This window comes from Rutidosis leptorrhynchoides, chromosome 2 (genome assembly GCF_046630445.1).
Source record: "Rutidosis leptorrhynchoides isolate AG116_Rl617_1_P2 chromosome 2, CSIRO_AGI_Rlap_v1, whole genome shotgun sequence".
Taxonomy (NCBI): Eukaryota; Viridiplantae; Streptophyta; class Magnoliopsida; order Asterales; family Asteraceae; genus Rutidosis; species Rutidosis leptorrhynchoides.
The window spans coordinates 15,193,255-15,219,422 of NC_092334.1; the positions used below are offsets into that span (position 1 = coordinate 15,193,255).

The window sequence follows — 26,168 nt, forward strand, 5'->3', positions numbered from 1 at the left end:
GATTGATATTTCTATATCAATCAACTTTAAACTAAATCTTGTGGTCTAAAACTTTGGATATAATTTATAAACCTGTGAATTTCACTCAACCTTTTTGGTTGACACTTTAAGCATGTTTTGTCTCAGGTGATGATTGAGCTAGCTGTTTGCAACTTTGTGATGATAGATTTGATGCTTGCTTGGAGTCCACATCGCATATTATATTTTAGTTCATAAACATTTATTTTACGTTTTAATAATAATGTAAACATGTATTACTGCTTCCGCTATTTTATTAACAAAGGTTTTATTTAAAAAGTCTCATATAGAGTCGTTCTCGTTTATACAACTGTGTTATGATATGATTGGTCACAATTACCCCTGGTCCATTTTGGGGGGTGTGACATGAGCACACGAGGTTTGATGAATAATCCCATTATTTTCGCAAAAAGATTTCATTGATGAGTTTACAAACTCACCCCCATTATCAGATCTTAACATTTGTATGTTTTTATTAAATTGAGTTTGAACCATTTTAAAAAAATGAGAAAAATTTTCAAACACTTCTTATTTGTGAGTTAAAAAGTAAATCCAGGTCATGCGTGAATGGTCATCAATAAATAGGACAAAATATCGGAAGTTTTTCCCTCCAGTGACCGGTGCAGGACCCCAAACATCCGAATGAATTAAAGCAAAAGGAACATCTTTTCTTGTATTACTCGATTTAAAAGTACTTCGGTGGATTTTAGCCAAAATACAAGTTTCACAATTTAAAGTAACGTTTGATGGAAAAAGACTAGGAAATAAAGCATGTAAGTATCCGACAGATGGGTGACCCAATCTCCTATGCCATAACCAAGCTTCCCTCGTAGGTGTTTCGTGAGCAAGCATCACGGTACCTTGTTGGGTTACTTCGTTTACATAGTATAACCCGCCCCGTTCGGTACCACGCCCAATAATTACCCCAGTTCTGATATCACGAAGGATACAAAAAGTGAGGTATAATAAAACGGAACAATTTAATTCTTTTGTAACGTGACTAACGGAGAAAAGTTTATGGGACAGAGTTGGAATATATAAGCAGTTAGATAAGTTCATAGTTGGAGTAATTTCAATATTTCCACCTCCTTCAACTTGTACAACTCCCCCATTGGCCGTTTGAATTTTACTAACCTAAGGTTTTGATTGAGCATAAAAGTCGGATTTTTCAAAACTCATAGTGTGGGTAGCGCTACAATCAAAAATCCATTCGTTGCTTTTATCATTGTTTGAAATCGTATTGGCTTTCTCGGTAAGACTCGAAGTATTTTTATTTTCAAAAGCAATAGGCTTTTGGGCCCTTTTAACAAAAGATTTTGACTGTTGGGCTTGACTTTTTTCATTAAACAGGTCTGGCCCAGAATGAGTATTTTTGAACAAAACATTTTTATCAATTGGCTCATCCTTCCAATGTAAAGGCCTGTTATCAATTTCATATTCCATCCCCAAATTCTTTGGTAATCAATCCATATCTACTTTCCCAGATGCCCCACAGCTTTGGAAAAATGCTGATGAAGCAGCAAAAACTATGAACGACTTTAATAGTCGAAAGTTTAATGATAAAGAGTAGTGTGTTGGAAAAGCATAGAAAAAGAGAAAGTTTGGTGTTGGAAAACGGATTGAGCAAACCATGAAGGAAGCTGTGGACAAATCACAAAGACGAAATCTACCTTCAAAGAATCCAAATGATTCAGTATCTGCTGAAGTCATTAACGAATACCTTGCTCCTGACTCAAAATCCGTTACGAACAAACCTTCTTCATCATCCTTCGATATTAGAAATTCTAAGATATCCTCGTATCTTTCATTATAAATATCCTCGATACTTCTGGAGATATCTTCATGACTATTCTTATCTGAAATCATTCATCTCTTCACCCTATCTGTGTTACATCATAAAAGAAACTATTTTAGTTTCAAAAATCTAAAAAATTCGAAAAATGGATGTTTGAAGTAATGCTGGGAATTGAAGCATGAGTTAGTATAATATAATGACACTTGATCAACGTGATTATATTACAATAAGTCATGCTGAGTTTCTAATGGAACGTGATAAAGGTTCACAGATCACACCCTCATCATGAACCATGTTACATAACTCTTTTATTCTATTTAACCTCTAAACATATCAAGAAAATATTTTTCTTGATGATTCGGTCTTTTCCGGATATTCTGGTAATTTGACAAATCAAGATCGTGCCATTACGATTACCTTCTCAGAACATTAACTATGTTCATCCAAAACTCCATACCTACGAATTTTGGACAATTATTCGCTTGACTTAAGGTCGGGAAGAGAAAACGAAAGCACGAAGCTCTGAAATATAATGGAGAATATAAAGCCCGAAAATAACCCCGAAATTATAAAGCGTGTATATCAATGCGTATAGCAATATAAAGACAAGGGAGAATGAAAAACACTATAACCCCAAGGTAATGGTAGAAGAAAATAACTTCCTCTGGTGGTAGATGAAAAAGAAGAATGACAGATATAAAAGTTAGGAGTGTATCAAGAATCAGAACTGGATGAAGCATTTCACAATCTTTTGGAAGTATGAAATAAGGAAGAAGATGTAGGAGTGGTGAAAATAATGAAACGAAAGTGGTTAATTTATAGCGAAATATCAGACATAGAAATCGAGGCAGATTACGCATTTAATTAAAGGAAATCCTAATTTCCGCAATTACCGAAGAATCAAATCTTATTTAGATTATGAAGATTTTCTATTCCTTAAATTCCGAAAATCAATCATTATTGGTCAGGAGTTAAAACGAATCTCTATTCTCCATTTCACTCTATTACGATAACTTCCCTCATACGCTTCGAGTAATCGGATTGTTTTGTCCATATTATTCAACGGTGATAAAATTCTATTTATCAACTCATATTCGTCATGAAAACATTTTTATTGTTAGCCATGACGACCTCACTCAAATTTCGGGACGAAATTTCTTTAACGGGTAGGTACTGTGATGACCCGGAAATTTCTGACCAAATTTAAACTTAATATATAACGTTTCCGACACGATAAGCAAAGTCTGTAATGTTGAGTCACGAAAGTTTTGAAACTATATTCATGTAATCAATTATTCTTTGACTGTTCTCGAAGATTCACGAACAATATATATATATATATATATATATATATATATATATATATATATATATATATATATATATATATATATATATATATATATATTACTTAATGTGCATATATATATATATATATACACACACACATATATATATATACATATATATATATATATATATATATACATATATATATATACATATATATATATATATATATATATATATATATATATATATATGATTTCAAGTTATTTAGTAAACGATAGTAACATTCGATTATTGATTCGATTGATATTTAGATAAGTTAACTATAACGTTTAAGATGAACCAGTAAAACACTAATTTGATACAGTATTTTTGAATTGCTACAGTACTCGAAAAGCTACAGTGTTTTCGAAAATCACTATTTGCTACAGTAAACACTATTTCAAAATGAAAATGTATATATGTATATGTATATACTACGCGACGATGATTTATAGAAGTAAATGACCAAAACACTCAAATGTATAAGTTACATCTCGAGTGGTATAGTTTATGGATAATTTAAGTCTAATTTTTGACAAAGGTACGACTCACGAAACGAAAAATTCAAGTTTTCTCAGCGTACGAAGGGACATTCGAAAAACCGGAACCGGGACATAAGTCGAGTGATGACGTACGACTTATCGGAACAAAAGTTACAAGTTAACTATGCACGTAAATATAATATAATATATAAATTAAATATAATATATATTATATAAAATTATGTCGACAAACAAAAAGTTAAACGATTGTGAGCTGTCATGGACACCCATGCGATCGCATGGAATTTACCCCTTCAAGCCATGCGATCGCATGGCAGGGGATTTTAGGATTTATCTATAAAACTCGACATTCTGTTCGACACAAGCACACACACAAATATTCATTTACTCCCTCTGTATAATTATTATTATTATTTATATTATTTATATTATTAAGATTAATATTATTATTAATCTTATTATTATTAGTAGTATTAGTATTATTATTGTTATTACATAAAATATTACGACGAGGTTATGAGCGGGTTATTTTCAAAAATGGGTTTTCGAGCGGGATATAGCTAAGGAAACTATGGGTTATAGCCATGGAGGTTATGGGTAATGTTCGTGGGTATTGTTTGCAAATCAAACCTAGTGTTTATCATCTCTGTTACGTCTACGTACTTGCCTGCAATATTGAATCACAATATTGATACGTTGAGATCTACGGTTATTTGGTAATCCGAGTTTCGGTTACATTTTGGTGAACGACTTTATATGCTGCTAAGGTGAGTTTCATTTGCTCCATTTTTAATTGTTTTTGCAATCTATATTTTTGGGCTGAGAATACATGCACTTTATTTTAAACGCAATGGACACAAGTACATACTAAATTCTACACTAAGTTCGAACCGAAAATCCCTTAACTTTGGTAATTAGTAACTACCGGTTATAAGAACTGGTGGGCGCGAATAGTTGTATATGGATCCATAGGGCTTGATTACCCCTTCCGAGCTAGAGCACTAGCCTTTTAACGGACATATGCTATTTGAGAAGCGTACACGTTGGTTTGCGTGTATTATTAAGATGATTATACAAAGGGTATAAATTATATATACGTTAAGTTTAGTTACCAAGGTGCTCAATTTCGTAGAATATTTTGATAAACGTTTCTGGATGAAACAACTGAAATCTTGTGATCCACCTTTATATACAGATTATGCGCAACATTAAAACTATGAACTCACCAACCTTTGTGTTGACACTTTTAAGCATGTTTATTCTCAGGTTCCTAGAAGTCTTCCGCTGTTTGCTTATATGATATACAAGATATGTGCATGGAGTCATACATGCTTTATTCGAGAAAACGTTGCATTCACAAATCATCACCATCTATCTTATTTTGACTGCATTATCAACGGAAGTATTATTGTAAACTATTATATTACGGTGATTGTCTATATGTAGAAATCATCAGATGTCGAAAACCTTTGATTTAAATATTCATTTATGGTGTGCCTTTTCAAAAGAATGCAATGTTTATAAAACGTATCATATAGAGGTCAAATACCTCGCAATGAAATCGATGAATGACGTGTTCGTCCATATGGATTTGGAGCGATCGTCACATAAACACAATGTATAACAGCTAATTCTAAATAGGGTTAGGATCAAATTCACTTTGGAACCCCCTTTTACATATATGGAAAGAATATGTTATTGTGCAGGAGGTTATATCCGTTGGTGTTGATATGAGATTTATCTGAAAAAGGGAAAGGATGAAAAGTCAGCTTTTCTGATCCCAAAAGTCAACTCCTTTTTTGTTGTATTCTAACACTTGTATATGTGGATGTGGATGAATTAGGTTATAAGGATTTGTGCATTTATATGAATTTTTTTTTTCTGTATGGTATCGATATGTATTATTATCTATTTAAATAGTTACCTTGTAGTTAATAGATTATTAAGGATATCTAAAACAGATTTTTGTTGCATCTGTTAATACTGTTAGAGGTCTGGTAGTTTGTTTTCGAGTTTATTTTCCAGAAGTATCAGTTAGGGATGATTAAAGTAAAAGAATATGATAAAATGTGAATTCTGGTTTGCACTTGTATTTGCCTTTGAATTTATAATAATTTTAATTTTAATTATTAGTAGACCCTTGTGTGAGTTAGTTGCGTATTGGAAGGATATGAGGATACTGAAAATACAAGCTTAGTTTGATGTTGGGTTAATGATAATCAGTAAGTAGCTTGCATGTGGTAACTTGTTATACCCGATTATGCATCAATAATGATTAAATGATAGTTATTTAAAAGGGCAAATGGCCCGAAAAAAATATCATAAGTTATTAAATTTGACAATTAACGTAATCTCCAAATTGCATAAGCCCGAAAAAGATTTTTAATTTTATTTTTGCTAAAGAAAAGGATTGCATGTTCAAAAATTTTAAAATTGGGGTAATCTTCGTTAATTTTTTTTTTAAATTGAGGTAATATTCGTCAAACATTAACAATCGTTAGTAAAAAAAAAAAAAATACAAAAGTGGTGATGATGAAGATGAGTGGTGATGATTTGTTTTTCAAGATTTGATAATGAAGATGATAAATGGGACTTTTGGTGCAATTTTTCAAGAAATTTTAGGAACTAATCGTGTATTTTTGATTAACGATCGTTAATGAATTTAATGAAGATTATCCCAATTTTAAAATTTTTGAACACACATTCATTTTCTTGAGCAAAAATAAAATTGAAATTTTTTTCGGGCTTATGCGATTTGGGGGTTACCTTGATTGTCAAATTGAGTAACTTATGTTACTTTTTCGAGTCATTTGCCCTTAATTAAATGAAATTTCTCAATGTTTGCCCCTTATTAACCTGGCATAAAAAGAGACAAATTTACATTGTAGGGTGGGGGGGGGGGTGGGGGGGGGGGGGGGGGGCTGTGGTATGAATTTGTTTCACGGGGAGTCCAATGGCCTAACTTCCGTGAAATTCTAACTGTGGAGCTATGCATATGAGTTGCACATGAGGGTATATTGGTCTTTTCACCCACATTTCCTTTGAACCGGTTTTTCATCATCGTCTTTCACTTCTTCATCTTCTAAGACCGCTAGTATCGGTTTAGTGGTTGATCCGTGGTTTGATCCGCCTTCCATTAACTCCGATACTAGCACTCCGCCATTGATTAGTGGTTGGATACCCGTGATGCAAATTGTCGTTGGATGAAAAAACTCATCACGGAACATGTGTAATTATTTGTTGTACATTTTGCTGTATTACTTGTACCTTGAATTAATTTATTAATTTAGTGGGTGTGAGGAAGTGTGTGATGGGTACGTTATAGTTGTTAGCATTTAGTGATTGGTTAGTGATGGAAAGAAGGTGCTGATGTAACGCTGATGTGGCAGTCAGTAATCCCATGACGGACCGTCATGGTTAAGAGTGGTCTAATAAACCCAAATTAAAACACATCAATTGCAGTAACAAAGACAACAATCACATGATCAATTACAACAACAATTACATAGTCAATTACAACAAACATAAAATATCCAACACTTTATTTATAACAATCCAACTGTCCTAACAATGTATACAAAGATGAAATTAGAAAGAAAATGAATTAAAATTTGTTACTGGATTCTTAACAAGTTTTTTTAAGGTTTATACTTTGTCCCTTCATTTATGTGAAGAAAAACTATGTCACTAGAAGATAAATTTGCAGGAAATTGTTTATTATTTATGTATTTACGCTTTTTAAAAAATCGATTAAACATAACCCAATTTCAATTGCATCTGAATGTTCTGCACCTTTTCGTTTGACTTCTCATTAATCATAACTCAATTCAAGCCATACAAAACCCCAAATATGGGGTTTCAATTGAAGAACATAGCAGTAGTAGTATTATTCAAGCCATACCCAAATCTTTCTTTGTATTGTTCCATTATCATCGATTCATCATCACATATTACTCAGAATATTGTGAAGAAACAAACGATTCATCATCATCTTCGATTCATCATTAACGGCCATCGATTCATCTATATAGGTAAAATTAAAGCCGGAAACCATCTTACTATGCAACCCTCGTCTAAAACCATCACTCTTGTATTTTAGGGACTCGGCCAGATCTGAAGGCGGAGCCAAGAATCCATCACTCTTGTCAGGTAAACTCGAATCTATGGTTCCTTGTATGGGTTGAGTAGCGGCGCTGTTATTGATTTTGATTTGGTTTATGGAGTTCTAGATTTGAAGGTGCTGCTACTATCGATTTGTTTGTATCGAGTGATGAACGAAGGTCTTGAGGAAAAAAGGGTGCAGGTAAGAGCTAAAAGGGTTAAAGGAGTTGAAAAGACCAATATGCCCTCATGTGCAACTCATGTGCATAGCTCCACAGTTAGAATTTCACGGACGTTAGGCCATTGGACTCCCCGTGAAACAAATTCAAACCACAAACCACAAACCACAGTGACCCCTCAAGTTCAAAAAAAAATTTTGGACTCCGGTTGATATTTTGAGCCTACCACAGGGACCCCCCATGTAATTTTGTCCATGAAAAGATTTTGGTAGTTACAAACCTTGTTTAAGATTGAATTTATGAAATTCTCAAGGTGATTTTGTGTGTATGCCACCATAAGACAAATCAAATAGTGTATTGTTTAACCTGTTTCCAAGCTTTATTTGCTACTTATATGTATATTTATCATGTGTTCACTATTTCACTATTTGCTGCATGGTGTAGATGGGAGATTATGGGCCACCACTAGTAATGGATGCAGCAGAAACCAAGGAAAACAAGGAGCATGTGATTGATATAATAACCCAACAAGATAGACAGGTGAGCGGGTTGAAGTCACAACAAAATGAAGAAGACCTTGTTCCTTCAACTAGTAGTGTCATCAATGATCAAGCTGATTTTGAACATTCTTCTTTTGCTACCACAACCGATGGAACTAAAAATGAAAGAAATATACCATTTTCTAGAAGGATGAATGGCCATGCAATCCATAGAAGCCCAACTTGTGTATTTATTATAGATTTAGTTAATACTGTGTGCCAGAGATGATCACAGGAATTGTATTTTTGTGTTTATCAAGGTATGAGCATCCTCATGCTCCATTGTTTACGTGGCTTATTGTTTATGCCTTTGCATATCTTGCAACTCTCCTGTCGTTACCTTGGCGTTTGACTTATATTATAAATCAAGCGTCAGACCAGGTTGATCTAACTCTGCCTCGTCAGGGTTCACCTCCTTCTAACAGTCGTCTTTCAGATATAGCTGCCTATATAACTTCATCTTCAGTCATGGACACTAACAACACCATTGGTACAACCACACTTTTATCGATGTTACTGAGTAATACAAGGTATGTATTTTTTTTTTTTTTTTTTTTTTTTTTTTTTTTTTTTTTTTTTTTTTGTAATCAACCCGTTTGACCATGTCATTCTTGGTAGGCTTTCATTAATATCCATTATTGATAGAAAAGTTATTTTTCCTGTTGCAGGCTCAGAGCACTAGTTGAAAACTTCATGTGGTGGTTGGATCGCTTTTATCTAGTGTGGTATGTTGTTGGGGGCGTGTTGACATTGGTATTCGATTCTTCTGGGTCTAATGCTCTCATTTTGGACAGGTAACACTTAACAGTCCGTACATCATCATATTTGTTTGTTTGTTTGGTTGATTAGAGTTGTCATATTATAGTAACTAGTATTAAAACGGGCCGCGCGTTGCGGCGACAGCGCTTTAGTCATCGTTCGTACCCAAAAATGCCTGTGACTTTTTATTGTCCGACACTGTTTTAGACAAAATGGCTATGAATGGTAACATACCGGTCTATCTTTTCATTGACAATTTAAGGTAAAAAAAGGTTGTCCAATAGTACTGAAAAACGGAGTTTACTTTATATTTACTTAAAAAAATTTACTCTTTACTTTTAAGTTACATTTTTATTATTGTATGCATACAGAAAATGTGTAAAAGAACTTTAAATTTGGACAAAAAAATATTGAGCTATTAAATTTGCACAAACAAAGGAGTATATTAAGTTGTTAAGTGAACAACAAATTATATCACAGATGAGCACTCAATTGAAATGATAAAATATAAATTAATGCTGAATTTGCCAATTAAAAATAAGTATCCTGTATTTTTAAATTTAATACGGAGTTTATGAATGTAAATATGTAAAAAAATATTTTATTCGTATTCGAATGTTATTCATTTTGCTTATTTGGTTTAACAGTCAAATGTTGCGGCTCAAGTTTGGGATAAAGAAATAATAGTGTTTCAGTTTACATAAGATAACAGTTAGTAATTGTATATGGTAAATTAAGTGTGAACACGTTGTTTTAAGCAGCAATTATCAAAACTGAGACGTCACTAAGACCACTCCAACCATGACGTACTTCCTCCCCAGGACACACCGCCACATCAGCGCCACATCAGCTTTCTCTCTCCATTTATTTTTCACTTACTCTCCATCACACACCACTACCAACCATCTCCTCCCTCCCCATCACATGGCCCCACATTTTTTTTATTAATATTTATTACTACTACTATTATTATTATTATTATTATTATTATTATTATTATTATTATTTTTAATACAAATTTTTTAAACAACACTTTTATTGATAAACAAAGATACGATTACATTTAAAAAAAATAAAAATTACACAATTAAGCATATAAATACGAACACATAATATTAAGACTATCAATATCTTTTGTCAATCGTATCATCGCTAACCCATCATTCCTCATCGCTACTCTCTCTTGGTGGACGATAATCGTAATCAATGAAAAGAAGATGCACTTTTATGGGTTCATTTGCCGTAATTGCTTTATTTTTAACGGCATCCCAATCTTCATCCGTATCAAGAAACTTGTATATTTTGTCATCATCATTGTAATAAACGAAGTCCGAGTGTTTGAACTCCACATTTTCTTTGACAAACTTCAACAACTTCGAAAAATCCATTTCACTAACGTCAACGTTTTCGAACGTTCTTCTTTTGCCACTTTGAGTACACGATTTCCAATCATCCGAAAACTCACCGTTGAAGTAAACGTAAATAGGGACGAGAGTGGGTGCCATTTTGAGTGATTGTTTGATTTGAGAGTAATTTGATATATTGAAGAATGGTGTTGAGATATAGAAGATTGGAGTGTATTTATATAGGAGGAGAAGGAAAAAAAAAGAAAAAAAAAAAAAAAGAAGAAGAAGCCGTTGCAGTGCAACGGTTAGAAAATGGTGGGCAACGGCTAATTCATTTAGTTTCTGCGTACTCGAAATGTTATCCACACGACCGAAACCAGCACGGAAGAAGGAAAGAGAATCGAGGGCTGGTAGAATGCCAACGGCGCCCTCGAGGGCGGCCGAGGAAGGGAGTCGAGGACGGTTCTAATTATATACCGTTGGGAGTGGTCTAAGCCATGTCTTTTAGTGTGTTAAAAATAAATAAAATATTATTGTTATTGTTATTGTTATTGTTATTGTTATTGGCAGGCTATCTTTAGTGTTTCTTTCCATTAACTTTTCGATTCGATGGCATTCATCATACTCTTTTGCTGCCCGCCGCGTATCGCGATGGGGGATCTGTCACAAAATAGAGGAGCCACTAAAAAGTCCATAAATTCTCTACCGACATACAAGTTTAAGATTAATATTATTAATAATAAACATGAAAACAATACAGAGATCAAATCCAGTTCTGGTGAAGGTGGGGTCGTGGCTGTAGTAACGGGAAATGAGCGTGTTCTATCCGAGGAAGATGCAGTAAGTCTAACTTTCTGTTGATTAATTTTGGATACTTTGTTTATAATTTTGTATTTTTCTTTTTAGTGTATTCACTTAAAATAATTATCTTGCAACAAGTAGTGGCAATTTCAACCTATGTAAGTTGGATGCAGGTTATGTTTTATCTCGAACATGTCAAAACGGTTGATAAAGTTCTCTTGGAAAAAATGGGTCTAACTGATTGAAAGTCTCTCCAAGTGTTTTTATCTATGAAATCCTTTAAGATTACATATTAGATGGTAGCTTTTATTAACAACTTTGATAATTTTGGAGAAAAGCGTTTCGCTGGTCAACCTAAGTGACACTGTCTGTCGTAACTCATATTTGACCTTTTAAACATCCCCGTCTAACAAACCACGTAAAAAGCCTTAGTATATATTCCATATATAATGTTTATTACATATGTACTTGACAGGTGTGCTGCATTTGTTTGGCAAAGTATGAAAATAACGATGAACTTAGAGAGTTGCCGTGCACTCACTTTTTTCACAAGGATTGTGTGGATAGATGGTTGAAGCTCAATGCTTTGTGCCAGTATTGTAAGAATAAAGTTGGTCTGCAATCATAACCTGGTGGTTAACATGCATTTCCTGTTTTAAAGCGTTTTTTTTTCTCACTATGAAGAGCAGAAGACGTCAATCATTTTATCGGTTTAAGTAGGAAATAGGAAAAGTTGTGATTTTGCTTTTCAAAGGCCCGCGTATGCGTGCTTCGTCTATAATTCATCATTAGTCATGACAAAATGGGCGGGTCGGTTAACATGTTATAGCGGGTTGGATAACATGTTAAAGTCCGAAACGGAAGAAATGACAAAGATAAACTCGAAGATAAATCTAAACACTATAAAATATATTAAAAATTTGTAATTCTCTTTTGCGTATATCTAAAATGTTTATCACGTAATTAAATGAAAGATGCATATAGTTCGATAGTTCTTTAGTGTGCTATTACATCGACAAATTAATTTATCCCTTTCTATTATATTGTTCATATTAAATAGTATCCTTGTTAATCAACCACCCTTAGTTGTTCGTGAGTGATTTAACAAACCAAGATTTAATCATCCAGTCAAAAAAGTATTTGAATCAATTAAAAATATGAGCTTTAACCTGACAGTTTTATCAGAACACCTCCAATAGTGATCTAAAAGTATTCTCAGATAATGTAGCATAAACAATACATCGAGGTGGAAATATGGGCGAGTCATGATGGTTTCAATTGATATTGGTCACTTGTATTACATATTGAGAGACTAAACGGTTGGGTTAACCCTCAAACATCTTTAGTCCAATGAAAAAGTTTATTTTAATTACTGAGAACAATGAACTGTTAATACAAAAGGGATAAAATTGTTGTAATGCATCAAAGAAACTTCGGGGTACTTCAGCCCATTCAACCAGTCATTTAAGCTACTTTGGTCTTTTCTTTTAATGACTTGAGAGGCATCGAATGCTCTCCTTTGCACCCACGCACGCTAGGTAGGAAACTGTTTGAGTTGATAAAACAATGAGAAAAAGTATTGATCGTTTTATTGATTTGTATGAATTGATAAAGCTGAATTGGTACTTTAATCATTTACAATGGATCCTATATATACAAAGGAGACCAACGGCTATATGCCTACAAGAATGAAAAGAAATTTTCTATCTTTGGAAGGCTGGCTGTATTGATCCATACGTTGCTGTATCCTTGCTGTCATTGAGGGAAATGATGATAACTTTCTGATCCCCAAAGTTTACAATATTTACACTATTTGATTTCTAACACTCGCCCGCAAGTTGAATAGTGGGGTTCCTAATATTCAACTTGGAGAGTATATCTTTGAAGAGTCTCCCATTAACTGACTTGGTTAAAATATCGGCTAGTTGGTCTTCGGATCGAACTGATGGTAGAGATATTATTTCGGCTTCGAGCTTTTCTTTGATGAAGTGTCGGTCGATCTCTATATGTTTGGTTCGATCGTGTTGAACTGGATTTTCGGAGATAGCTATTGCAGCTTCATTATCACACATAATCTTGATAGGAGCCTTAGGAGGAAACCCGATCTCTGTTAAGAGTTTCCTAATCCATAAAGCTTCAGTTACACCTCTAGCAATCCCCCTAAATTCGGCCTCGGCACTTGATAGGGCTACAACCTTTTGTTTCTTGCTCTTCCATGTGACCAAGTTACCCCCGACGAGAGAAAAGTACCCGGATGTTGATTTTCTATCTCCTTTCTCTCCCCCGTACCCGGCATTTGTGTATATTTGTGTTTCTAGGTGATTGTTTTTGCTGAATAAAACCCCATCTCCTGCGGTTCCCTTTAGATATTTGATTATCCGCCATACAGCTTCCATATGATGATGTTGGGGTTGATGCATGAATTGACTAACGACCCCAACAGCATGAGCAATGTCAGGGCGAGTATGGGCAAGATAGATGAGTTTTCCCACGATCCTTTGGTATTGACCTCGATCAGCTAAGCTAGCCTTTTCTTCCATATAAAGTCTTTGATTTGGAATCATCGGAGTGTCAGCTGGTTTGCAATCGATCATACCTGTTTCAGCAAGAAGGTCGAGTATGTATTTCTTTTGACAAATAAAGATCCCCTGACGGGATCTCAAGACTTCAATCCCTAGGAAGTATTTAAGACCGCCCAAATCTTTCATTTCGAAATCTTTAAACAAATTTGCTTTTAACTTTGAAATTTCTTTTTGATCGTTCCCTGTAATAATCATGTCATCAACATAGATTATGAGACATGTGATAAGATTATTTCTTCGTTTTAAGAAAAGTGTATGATCCGAATTACTTTGTTTGAAACCGTATTTTTTCATTGCTATGGTAAACCGCCCAAACCAAGCCCTAGGAGATTGTTTTAAGCCATAAATAGATTTTTTAAGATGACAAACTTCCCTTTCTTTAAAGGTAGATGTGAATCCGGGAGGTCCTTCAATGTACACCTCTTCCTTGAGTTCTCCATGTAGGAAGGCATTTTTTACGTCAAATTGATGAAGTGGCCAATCTTTGTTTGCTGCAACTGAGAAGAGGATTCTGATCGTATCAATCTTGGCTTCTGGTGAGAAGGTTTCTGAGTAGTCAACCCCATATGTCTGAGTATATCCTTTTGCAACGAGTCGAGCTTTATATCTTTCAATGGTTCCATCGGCTTTATGTTTGATTGTGAACACCCATCGACATCCAACTGGTTTCTTTGATTCTGGAAGCATGCATTTTTCCCATGTGTTATTAGCAATAAGAGCTTTCATTTCGTCTTCCATTGCCTTTTTCCAGTTGGGTGATTTTAGGGCTTCCTCAACAGTGTTTGGAATTTTTTCAGAGTATATCGCGGAAGTGAATTGTTTTGCTTCATGTGATAGATTACCTTTGGCAATGTTCGCCATTGGATATCTTGACCTTGGATTTTCTCTTTCGGGAGAATACCTCTTTGGTGGAATTCCCCGGTTAATTCTTGGAGGGAGAACATATTGTTCCTGTGGAGGTTCGGGTTCAGGTTCAGTTGGTTGATCGGGTTGACTTTGTTGGTTAGGTTGTTCCTCAGTCTGACCTGTTTCCTGTACTGATGAGTTCAACTCGTTTTCACGGTTAGTAATAATAGGTTCAAAGGATTCAGAACTGACCTCAGTCGTATTGGGAAGATCACTGTCGGAAGTACTGGTATGAGGGTTACTATGAGTCACTTCTTCAGATGACGGCAAATCTAGCCAACTCACAGGGTCACATGATTCTGACTCCCCCTGACTTGTGTGTTGGGTATAGTAGTACTCAGTCTCCAAGAAATCGCAATTCATAGAGGTGAACATATGTCTCCTTTTTGGACTGTAACACCTATACCCCTTTTGATTAATCCCGTAGCCGACAAAGACACATTTTTCAGCACAAGGGTCGAGTTTAGTTCTTTCTCCTTTGGGAATATGAACAAAGACCGTGCATCCAAATATTCTAGGTTTTAGAGTAAGGTTTGACGGGGGTTTGTAAAATTTAGCAAGAGTTTCAAGGGGATTCTTATACTCTAAGGCTTTGGTTGGAAGTCTGTTAACAAGGTAAGTGGCAGTAGCAAGAGCTTCGGGCCAAAACGACCTCGGAACATTTGACTCTATCATCAAGGCACGAGTAATTTCAAGAAGGATCCTATTTTTCCTTTCGGAAACACCGTTTTGTTGGGGAGTATGTGAGCACGAAGTTTGGTGAATAACCCCTCTTGTTTCGCAAAAAAGTTTCATTTGAGTGTTGACAAATTCTCCGCCATTGTCAGATCTTAGAATTTGTATTTTAGTTTTAAATTGTGTTTCAATCATGGAATAAAAAGTTTTGAATTTTTCAAATACTTCGGATTTGTTAGTTAAAAAATATGTCCATGTCATTCTCGTGCAATCATCAATAAAGAGTACAAAATATCGAAGGTTATGCCCCCCATTTACCCTTGCGGGTCCCCATACATCAGAATGAACCAAGGTAAAAGGGTGATCAGATTTAGAATCACTAGTTTTAAACGAGTTTTGATGGCTTTTAGCCAAAATACAAGTTTCACATTCAATAACTTTATTTGAAAAAAGATTCGAAAATAAAATCTTTAAATAACTAGCAGACGGATGTCCTAGACGTCTATGCCACAACCAAGCTTGTCTATTAGGAGTCCCATGAGCTAGCATGATTGTACCATCTTGAGTGACTTCATCCACATAGTATAACCCATCCCGTTCAGTACCACGACCAATGATCTTCCCGGTCCTGATGTCCTGCAAGATACAGAACGTTGGGTGTAATAATACGGTGCAATTAAGCTCTTTGGTCACGTGGCTAACGGATAAGAGTTTATGTGACAGTGCGGGGACGTAAAAGCAATTTTTTAATTTTAACGTTGGTGATATTTCAATAGCCCCTCCTCCCTTAACTTGAACACTTCCTCCATTAGCCGTTTTAATTTGAGTTTTATTTGGTTTTGACTCCGAATAAAAATCAGTTTTATCAAATGTCATGGTGTCGGTGGCACCACAATCGATAATCCATTCCTCGTTTTTTTGTTTTGTTAGACATAACATTAGCAAATGAAACGTCGTTAGTCGAAAAGGACCTGTTTTGAAAAAACTTTTGACACTTAGGGTTACTTTTGTGCTCATGGGACTGTTCAAGATTTTCATAATCTTTGGGGGGTCTGTTGGGTAAATTTAGATTATTATGGGGTTGTTTTAAAGGGAAGTTAGGTGAGGGGTCTTTATGCAATAAGTGTTACTTATTTTGGGTTAAATAACCCGTCTCTTCCCCATCCGAATATTGATCGGGTTTGGATGTAAACCCGAACCCTAACCCCAATTTACCTCCACCTGGGGAAGATGATGCAGTTTTTTCAGCCGCCATCAACCCAAATCCTCCTTGAGCAGTGGTGGTACCGGAGTTGGTAGTCTCTTGATTGCCTCTGGTTGCCGTCATTCCTGCTGCCATTGATGCTTTTCCCTTTTTGTGACCATCGTTCCACCATTCGGGATACCCAACCCGTCGAAAACACTGATCTTTGGTGTGCCGTTTCATCCCACATTCTTCACATTCGAGTTTATCTTTATCTTTGGATGAAAGGTAATTCGATCTACGATGGTTTTTTGAATACATGCCATGGCCATCGGTCTCTTTGGTTTTAGATGCAGGTGCAATTAATCCAGAGGCTATGCCTGAGTGGTTTGTGGATTCGATCTTGTTGTTAAAAATATTCTGGTGAGCATTTTCTTTCCTAATTGCAGCATATGCTGCCTCAACGGTTGGTAAGGGTTCGATTCGAAGCAATTCCCTTTTGATATTATCATGTTTGTGATCAAGAGCGTTTAAAAATTGAAAAAGTTTTTGCTCTGATCTGATATTGTTGTATTTGATAATATCATTTGGGTGTTCCATGGGGTTTGGATCCCTTGTTTCAATCTCACCCCAAATCCCTTGTAATTTTAACCACAGATCTTCGATTGACTTACCTTCTTGCTTAATGTTGTTTGCTTTGACGTGTAGATCAAACGTTTGCAACTTATCTTTGCCTGAACTGTAAGTTGTGATGAGGGCATTCCAAAGAGTCTTTGCAGTTGGGAATTGAGTAAGATTGCTTGCAATTTGTGGTTCAATGTTTTGAATCACCCACGAAAAAACAACCAGGTCATCCTAGTTCCATTTTTGATTATCACTTGCAGGTGGGTCTTCTGTGAGATGTTTAAGGAGGGTCTCGGATTTGCCTCCGATGGCAACCTTAATCATCCTAGACCACAATGAAAAATTGGAATTGTTGAGGTTAACATTGATTTTCAAAGAATCTGGTAACCTTTGTGTTTGATTGTCATTATTGGACTGAAGTAACCTAGCCAATTGGCTGGTTAGTTCAGTAATAAGCTGGTTGTTGGGATTACTGTCTTCTCCAGACATTGTTGGTTATTCGAAAAGAGATGAATATGATGAAAAAACAGATGTTAAATGATCCAGGATCATTAACAACGCTCTGATGCCATGTTTGAGTTGATAAAACAATGAGAAAAAGTATTGATCGTTTTATTGATTTGTATGAATTGATAAAGCTGAATTGGTACTTTAATCATTTACAATGGATCCTATATATACAAAGGAGACCAACGGCTATATGCCTACAAGAATGGAAAGAAATTTTCTATCTTTGGAAGGCTGGCTGTATTGATCCATACGTTGCTGTATCCTTGCTGTCATTGAGGGAAATGATGATAACTTTCTGATCCCCAAAGTTTACAATATTTACACTATTTGATTTCTAACCGAAACTCCAAGGATCGATCTCGGGTTGCTTGGCGGCTAATTGCGGGAATCCTAAATAAAACCTCCCCCTCCTCAGAATAGACCCGGGTTGCTTGGCAACTAATCGCGGGTCCGCCCTACTAAGGCTCGATACCACTCAGTCGGAAGGCCTTTGGTCCCGTTTTAGGTATCATACACCAAAAAATGATTCATTAATAGGTTGTAATTTCCACATAAAATGATTTGTAACGGTAAGGAGTTAGTTACCTTTATTGTACCATCTGAATGGCCCTAAAAGATCTTGTCTTTAACGTATATATATACAATATACAATAGATACAACTTGTCCATTGGTGATGTAATCTTGTTCGGTTGGTTCTTCATGGTTCCATAGATCCTACGAGGATGAACAATAACTAGTTAGTAAGCATGACAATGTATCAACTTTCTCGTTTCATTATATGTCCTGAAACAAGAACTCACCGCACTATATATTCAAATGCTACTGTTGATGACTTCTTAAACTCTCTTAAACCCTTCAATATATCTTTCAAATGTGTTTTTATATATCTCAGGCCATCTGAAATCCAACAACTTTATTATGCAATTAACACTTTTCTGAATATATCTTTCTTAAAAAAGTATTATTATTATTATGAAACTAATTAATTTATAGGTAGATGCGCACCAGGATCATGGATGAAACTGCTAAGGGATCATGGATGAAATGCTTGTGCCCTGGCCAGCGCTCATTCTGCCCATAGCATGGGCAGGGCCTGCATACATATTATCTGTATAAATACCTAATCCCATATTTCAACAAAGATTTGTTGCCTTATATATAGATTTCTGTAAATTAATTAAACGACTGATCATTATAATTGTGCCGTGAATGTGTTAATTTGCTCGCATAAATACTGGTTAGTTCTTTCTTTATGTTTATCTTGGAAAAAATCAGCTGATAGACAATATACAATAATTTATGATGCTGGTGTTTTTGAATTGTTCAATTTAATAAAACTGATAGTTTAATACATTTTTGTGTTATTAATTAGGTGGTTTTTATCTTTTAAATTACGTATTGTTAGAGAGAACAAAATTCTGGTGCTAGTTTTGACCTAATGATACCGCAACCCGCATGCGCATCCTATACGTATGCGGGCACCCGCTAGCATGCGTATGCGTGCATTGGTATGCGCAATGCGGTATGCGGATTCGTATTGAATGCCTTTGTTCCCGGTACAACGATTACTTAGTTATCAAATAAATATCTTTTCCATAATTACATCCATGATTCGGGGGAGTTTGTTATGGAAAGGATTACCATTATCTCGGATGGTTCTAGAATTAGGGTTTGCCTATATATACAAACCCTAATTATCATTCTAACCACAATCACGTTACGTAACCATCATCTACTACACGTCTTACGTAACCAGCATCATCTAGCATCGTCTCAAGATTAACAGGTTAGTTTCTCGTTAACTGGCACCTACGACCTTACTTGGGGCCTTCTGATCGACGACCATTATCGAAGGTGGACTTAATCACTTGGCCACCCCGCCGACATCATCATGTCGGCCAGGGTTATTCACGGTAGCCGGACCGGAGAGCCTTGTTCTAAGATCCTTAAACCCCCCTTTTTGTGTGTTGAACAGGCATATTGACCTTATGAAAGATATATGCATGATCAAGTGGTGCTTTCATTGAGAGCTGAATTAGTTCAGGACTGTTTAATTGTTTTTTCTTTTAAAAGTTTTGAATTATAAGGCTTATTATTCACAAAAAATTTTTTGAATTTTTTCTTTAACAGTATCATGACTTCCGGGGACTCATCGGAACGTACTCAAACAGATAATCAAAACACACCGTCTGGTAATCAGCAGACGCAAGCTATGACTACGGGGGCGGGATACACGCCATATCCTCCACCTGTATCCGGCGAGCCTTTTCAGAGGTATAAGCCGATATATCCAGATGGGATTACACCGCCAAGGGCAAACTCACCAGTCACAACTACGCGGCTGGATTTTTCCTCGGTGGATCCGAGGGTTATCTTGGTAGGCACTAGCGGCGAAACAGTAGGCCCGCATGTGGTATGTTGCGGTCAGGTACCTATTTATAGTACCACGGTTTCAATCCCTTTGCAGACGCAAAGTGTTCAGCCGAATTCGTCGTTTATGCCATTACAACCTTGGCAACCTCCGCGTCCAGTTTCACAATTTCTGACCCCTGCGGATGCGCAGGCATTACTTAATAGTTGGGGGTTTGGTGTCATTCCAGACGCAAACTCTCATTGGACGCTGATAACTGCGCAACAGCAAAGTACTGCGCATACGGTTGGGCTCTTAACAGCGTATTCTCAAGTTTCGCAGATATCTGCGCCACAGGTTTCGGTCCCTTTGCAACCACCTGTATACTCTGCGCCTTCAAGTCTTCCTTCTTTTCCAACGCAGCAGCCTTGGTTATATCCGCAGATGAAGGTTCAACCTTGGCAAAATATTCAGGGGCAGGAAAATCTTGCAGGTCAATTTATGCATGCCGCACCTCCTGATATGGTTCACTTATTTTCACAGCCTGACTTTGTTCAGGACATGATGAAGCGTTTCTTTGCGAGATTGAAAGGGGACCCTGTTAAACCACCCTTTGAGCTACCAACCACTTTTGATAAGTTTCCTCCGCATATAACTGCATATCCGTTTCCATCAGCGCCAAAGATACCTCACACGTTGGGTACTTACAATGGCTTAACTGATCAAGATGACTTCTTACAGCGTTTCGAAGGCGCAATGCGCACTCAAGGTTGGGTGGATCCGGTTGCATGTCAGATATTTCCTATGACACTGCAGGGTATTGCTCGTGAATGGTTTAATAAACTCCCGGCGGGTAGTATAGCCGGGTTCATGGATCTGCGGACGAAGTTTTTGCTGTAGTATCAGAATCAGAGACCACGCAAACACACTCATATTGAATGTCATGATATGGTGCAGAAGTCCAAAGAATCTTTGGGTGAATTTCTCACAAGATATACTAATGAGTGCCTGCGCATACCAGATCTTAAGCCAGAGCAACAGAATTCCGGACTCATACATGGTATAAACTCAGAGCGGAACCCAACGTTGGTCAAGCGTTTGTGCCATACGGTGCCAACAACTTATGCTGAAGCACTTAAAGAATGCCATGATTATATGCGGAGTGGTGAAGATAACGATATTCCCACCGACAGCTCGCGCAATGAAAGGAAAGACGATGATGATCGATCGCGCGATCAAAACCGCGGAAGTAACTCTCGCGGAAGGTATCCTAGCGGTGGTCCTATCAGAACTGATAAAGGAAAATCAAGTGGCAATTATCGAAACAGTAACCAGCGCGACATCAATAATCAGAACTATGCGCTGCTGAAAAGTTTGTCTAAAACACCAAAGGAAATTTTGGCAACCGAACCAGTGTGCGCGACCTTTGTGGTTCCAACTCCGCTTACAGAATTTGGTAAGCGGGATAACACAAAGTATTGTGAATTCCATGATGATTACGGTCATGACACTAATCGTTGTAAAAACTTGATGGAACGAGTGCTTGAGGCACTGCGCGCAGGTAAATTGGATCACCTAAAACCACCTAAGAAAGACAAGGGGAAAGCCGCAGAGGAGGGGTCCAAGGCTAAACCTTTCGCATGGCAAAAAGTGGATAAAACAAAAAACGCCGACGTAACCATTAATATGGTCAACGCAGAGAAAGTTGGCTAGCGGAGAAAGTACAATGATCACCAGGATTGGGAACTTCTCCCAATCACATTTCCTCCTGTAATGTCAATCGACACAGTTAGCGAGCCCATTATCATTAAGTGTCGCATCCCTACTTGCGGGGTACAAATCAAACGCATGCATGTTGACACCGGGAGTGGCGTTGACATTATGTACGAGCATTGCTATCGTTTCCTCCCTGCAGAAGTCAAAACGCAGTTACGCCAGTTTGATATTACGTTATCTGGGTTCTCCGGAGAAAGCTCATGGCCGCTAGGCCGAATAGAGCTAATAATAGAGCTCGCAGATGATAAGAATCCGCAGTTGGTCAGACATGAGTTAGTTGACTTTTATGTGGTTCGTTCAACTTCGCGGTATAATGCGCTGCTTGGGATAAATTTCATACGACGTTTTAACATTATACCATCGGTGGTGCATGGTTTGATTAAGTTTCCCACGAAGGGAGGGGTTGCCACAATTGCGTCACATCAAACAACCGAGTTGTGTGGTTCAGTTATGCCTGTAAACATTCCCAGCATGGGAGAACAACTCGCAAGCAGTACGGTCATAGCAAACCGTTTACATTCGGATAAGCGAATAAAAATCGGCGCAGGCTTGTCAGCCGAAACAAAGGCCAAATTGCATGGAATATTATCCGCTAACGCAGATGTTTTCGCGTGGTGAGAATCAGACATGACTGGGGTTCCGCGGGATATAGCGGAACATAAATTGAATGTTAATCCATCACTCACGCCCGTTAGACAAAAAAAGCGGCATATGGATCTTGAGCGCAGTGATTGGTTGTGCGCAGAAGTAGATAACCTTGTCAAAGCAAACATCCTGCGGGAAGTGCGGTATCAGACATGGGTTGCTAATCCTGTGTTAGTCAAAAAGGCTGACGGTAATTGGCGGATATGCGTTGATTTTAAAGACATTAATAAAGCGTGTCCAAAGGATAATTACCCTCTCCCGGAGATAGACTGGAAGGTGGAATCATTATCAGGTTTTCGGTACAAGTGTTTTCTAGATGCATACAAGGGTTATCACCAAATCTTAATGGCTGCGGAAGACGAAGACAAAACTGCTTTTCATACGCCGTAAGGTATATATTATTATACGAAGATGCCTTTCGGGTTAAAGAACGCAGGGGCGACCTATCAGCGCGTAATTGACGCAACCTTCAAGCACCAAATTGGCAGAAATCTTGAAGCATACGTAGATGACTTGGTAATTAAAAGTAACACCGAAGAATAAATGCTCGCAGACATCCTAGAAACGTTTGCATCTCTGCGCAGGATCAACTTGAAGCTCAACCCGCTCAAATGCAGTTTTGGGGAAGAGGAAGGCAAATTTCTAGGTCATGTGGTGACGGCGCGGGGGATCAAGGTGAATCCAAAAAAGATTGAGGCCATTGATAGTCTGCCATCTCCAAAGACAAAGAAGGACGTGGAGAGTCTAACCGAGAAGCTTGCGGTGATCACGCGGTTCTTGTCGAAAGCCGCAGAGCGACAGCTGCCATTCTTCAATACTTTGAAGAATTGCTTGAAGAAAAAGGACATCATATGGACTCAGGAAGCAGAAACAGCCTTCCAGGATATGAAGAAGGTGCTCGCTGAATTACCAACACTCACCGTGCCAGTGACAGGAGAAACGCTTACGCTGTACCTTGCAGCATCAAAAGAGGCTATCAGCTCAGTTCTTATCGCAGATCGCGGAAAGGTAATCTACTTTTATTTACATGCATTATTTATTACGCAGAAATATAACGCTGAGGTTTTCTCAGAAGCAAAAGCCGGTCTACTTCGTAAGCAAGACGCTGACATCAAGCGAAGTAAACTATTCACCAATAGAAAAGCTAGTATATGCGCTAGTCCACACGGCGCGGCGTTTGCGCCGGTACTTTCAAGCACATCCAATTGTGGTTCTAACTGATCAACCGATCAAACAGGTTGGTACATGCCTAATTTGCGGCAATGTTCGGGAATACCGTATTGATTAACGCAATCATTTTTCTTTCAGGCGTTATACAATCCTGAGATTTCTGGCCGAATGGCTAAATGGGCAGTTGAGTTAGGAGAACATGAAATAAATTTTTCTTCGCGCAGCGCAGTTAAGGGTCAAATACTTGCGGATTACCTAGCAGAGTTACCTGCGGATGTTGAGGCATCGGCAGAGCATCAGGATGCGCCTGAGCCACCTTTGTCACCATGGGAATTATACACCGATGGTGCCTGCAGTTCAGCTGGCGCGGGTGCAGGTGTAATTTTAACTGGCCCAGATGGTGAAGAGCATACATATGAACTGCGGTTTAATTTTGCTGTTACGAACAACGAAGCAGAATACGAGGCTTTGTTAGCAGGTATGCGTATTACGCATAAATTAAATGTTAAAATTCTGCACGCTTATGTGGATTCAAAGCTGGTATGCAGTCAAGTCAGCGGAGACTTCGAAGCGCATGACATAGCCATGCAACAGTATTTATCGTTTGTTCATAACCTCGCTGACCAGTTTGAGGCTTTTCAAATCTCCCACGTCATACGGGGGCAAAATAAGAAGGCGGATGCGCTTAGCAAATTGGCTGCTTTGGCCTTTGATCATCTGGGGAAGAAAGTTCTTATAGAAGAACTGCATGCGAAGTCCATTGTTATGATGCCTTTAGTGGCACCTGTTGAGGAATCCAGCTCAACATGGATGACACCTATCATTGCTTTCCTACGGGACGGCACCTCACCTGTGGATTCCGTTGATGCAAAGAAAGTCCACACCAAGGCACCACTGTACACCCTTGAGGGTGACGTCCTATATCAAAAAAATTATTTAGGGCCGCACTTAAGGTGCATTGGTTCGAAAGAGGCAGAGGAGGTTATACGCGAGGTGCATGAAGGTACATGCGCTCTTCATTCGGGGCACAGGTCTATTGTGTCAAAAATTATGCGGCTAGGTTATTATTAGCCCACTATGTACGCAGATACTGCGCGAATAGTTAAGCAATGCGAATCTTGCCAAATACATGCACCTATCAGCAGGGAACCTGCGTATCCAATGATACCAGTCTCCTCACCATGGCCATTCTGCAAATGGGAAATTGACATAGTCGGACCATTTCCAAAAGGCCGAGGTAATATTATCATTTATTTTATACCATATGCTATTTACATCAGTATCTTACGCATACTCTGCGCACGCAGGAAATATCAAATTCTTAATTGTTGCAATCGACTATTTCACGAAGTGGGTTGAAGCAAGACCGCTGGCAACAATTTCAGGAAAAAGGGTGTGAAATTTTGTATGGGAAGACATTGTCTGTCGATTCGGTATACCAAATGAAATCGTTAGTGATAACAGAACGCAGTTTGCGGGGGATCCTTTTCGTAGTTGGTGCGCAGAGCTTAATATTAAGCAAACTTTTACTTTCGTTGCGCATCCGCAGGCGAATGGGCAGTGCGAAGTCACCAACCGGGATATAGTAGCTGGAATCAAAGCTAGATTGGGTCATGGTCGCATTGGGTGGGTGGACGAACTACCAAAAGTTTTGTGAGCGCATAGAACAACACCCAAAGCAAGCACTGGTGAGACTCTGTTCAGTTTGGTCTATGGATCAGAAGCTGTTGTACCCGCAGAAACTGGGGTGCCAACGTTCCGCATACAAAATTTTGATGAGCAAAATAACTCAGAAGCTTTGTGGGAAAATCTTAATCTGCTTGAAGAATGCAGACTCTCTGCGGCGGTAAACGAAGCCAATAATAACCAGAAAATTGCAAAGTACTACAACCAGCGCGTGCGCTCGCGCTCTTATAAGTGCGGGGACTTAGTTTGGCATCAGAATGACGCAAGTCATGCGGAGGATACTGGAAAATTGGGCCCTTGTTGGGAAGGTCCATACAAAATAGCAAAAGCAAGCAACACCGGGGCATACCATCTCGAGACATTAGATGGAAAACCTGTGAAACGCACTTGGCACGCGACGTTGTTGAAAAAGTGTTATATGTAGATGGATGAACCTGATCACTCCATTTAATTTTAGCACATTATTTTTTCTATGTATTTTTCGTCCGTTTGGATGTGTCGCGGTTGTAATCATGATTAATGCCAATTAAAATATTTACTCGCGCATACTTTTGATGTGTATTTCTCTCTTTTTTGTATGCGGTTCCTGCCTATTTAAGGGGTGTCCTCTAGCCCCCGTGCGGCAGAAGCATGTTTGGTTACAAGGCTAGATATTAACGGCAGGCGAAGGGAATTGGCTTCCCCCTA

The 26,168-nt window shown here is 37.7% G+C and overlaps 1 pseudogene; it reads left to right on the forward strand.

Moving 5' to 3' along the window:
- The first annotated feature begins 7,918 nt into the window (after positions 1–7,918).
- The window catches only part of LOC139887624 (uncharacterized), a 98,151-nt pseudogene continuing 79,901 nt past the window's right edge, over positions 7,919–26,168 (forward strand).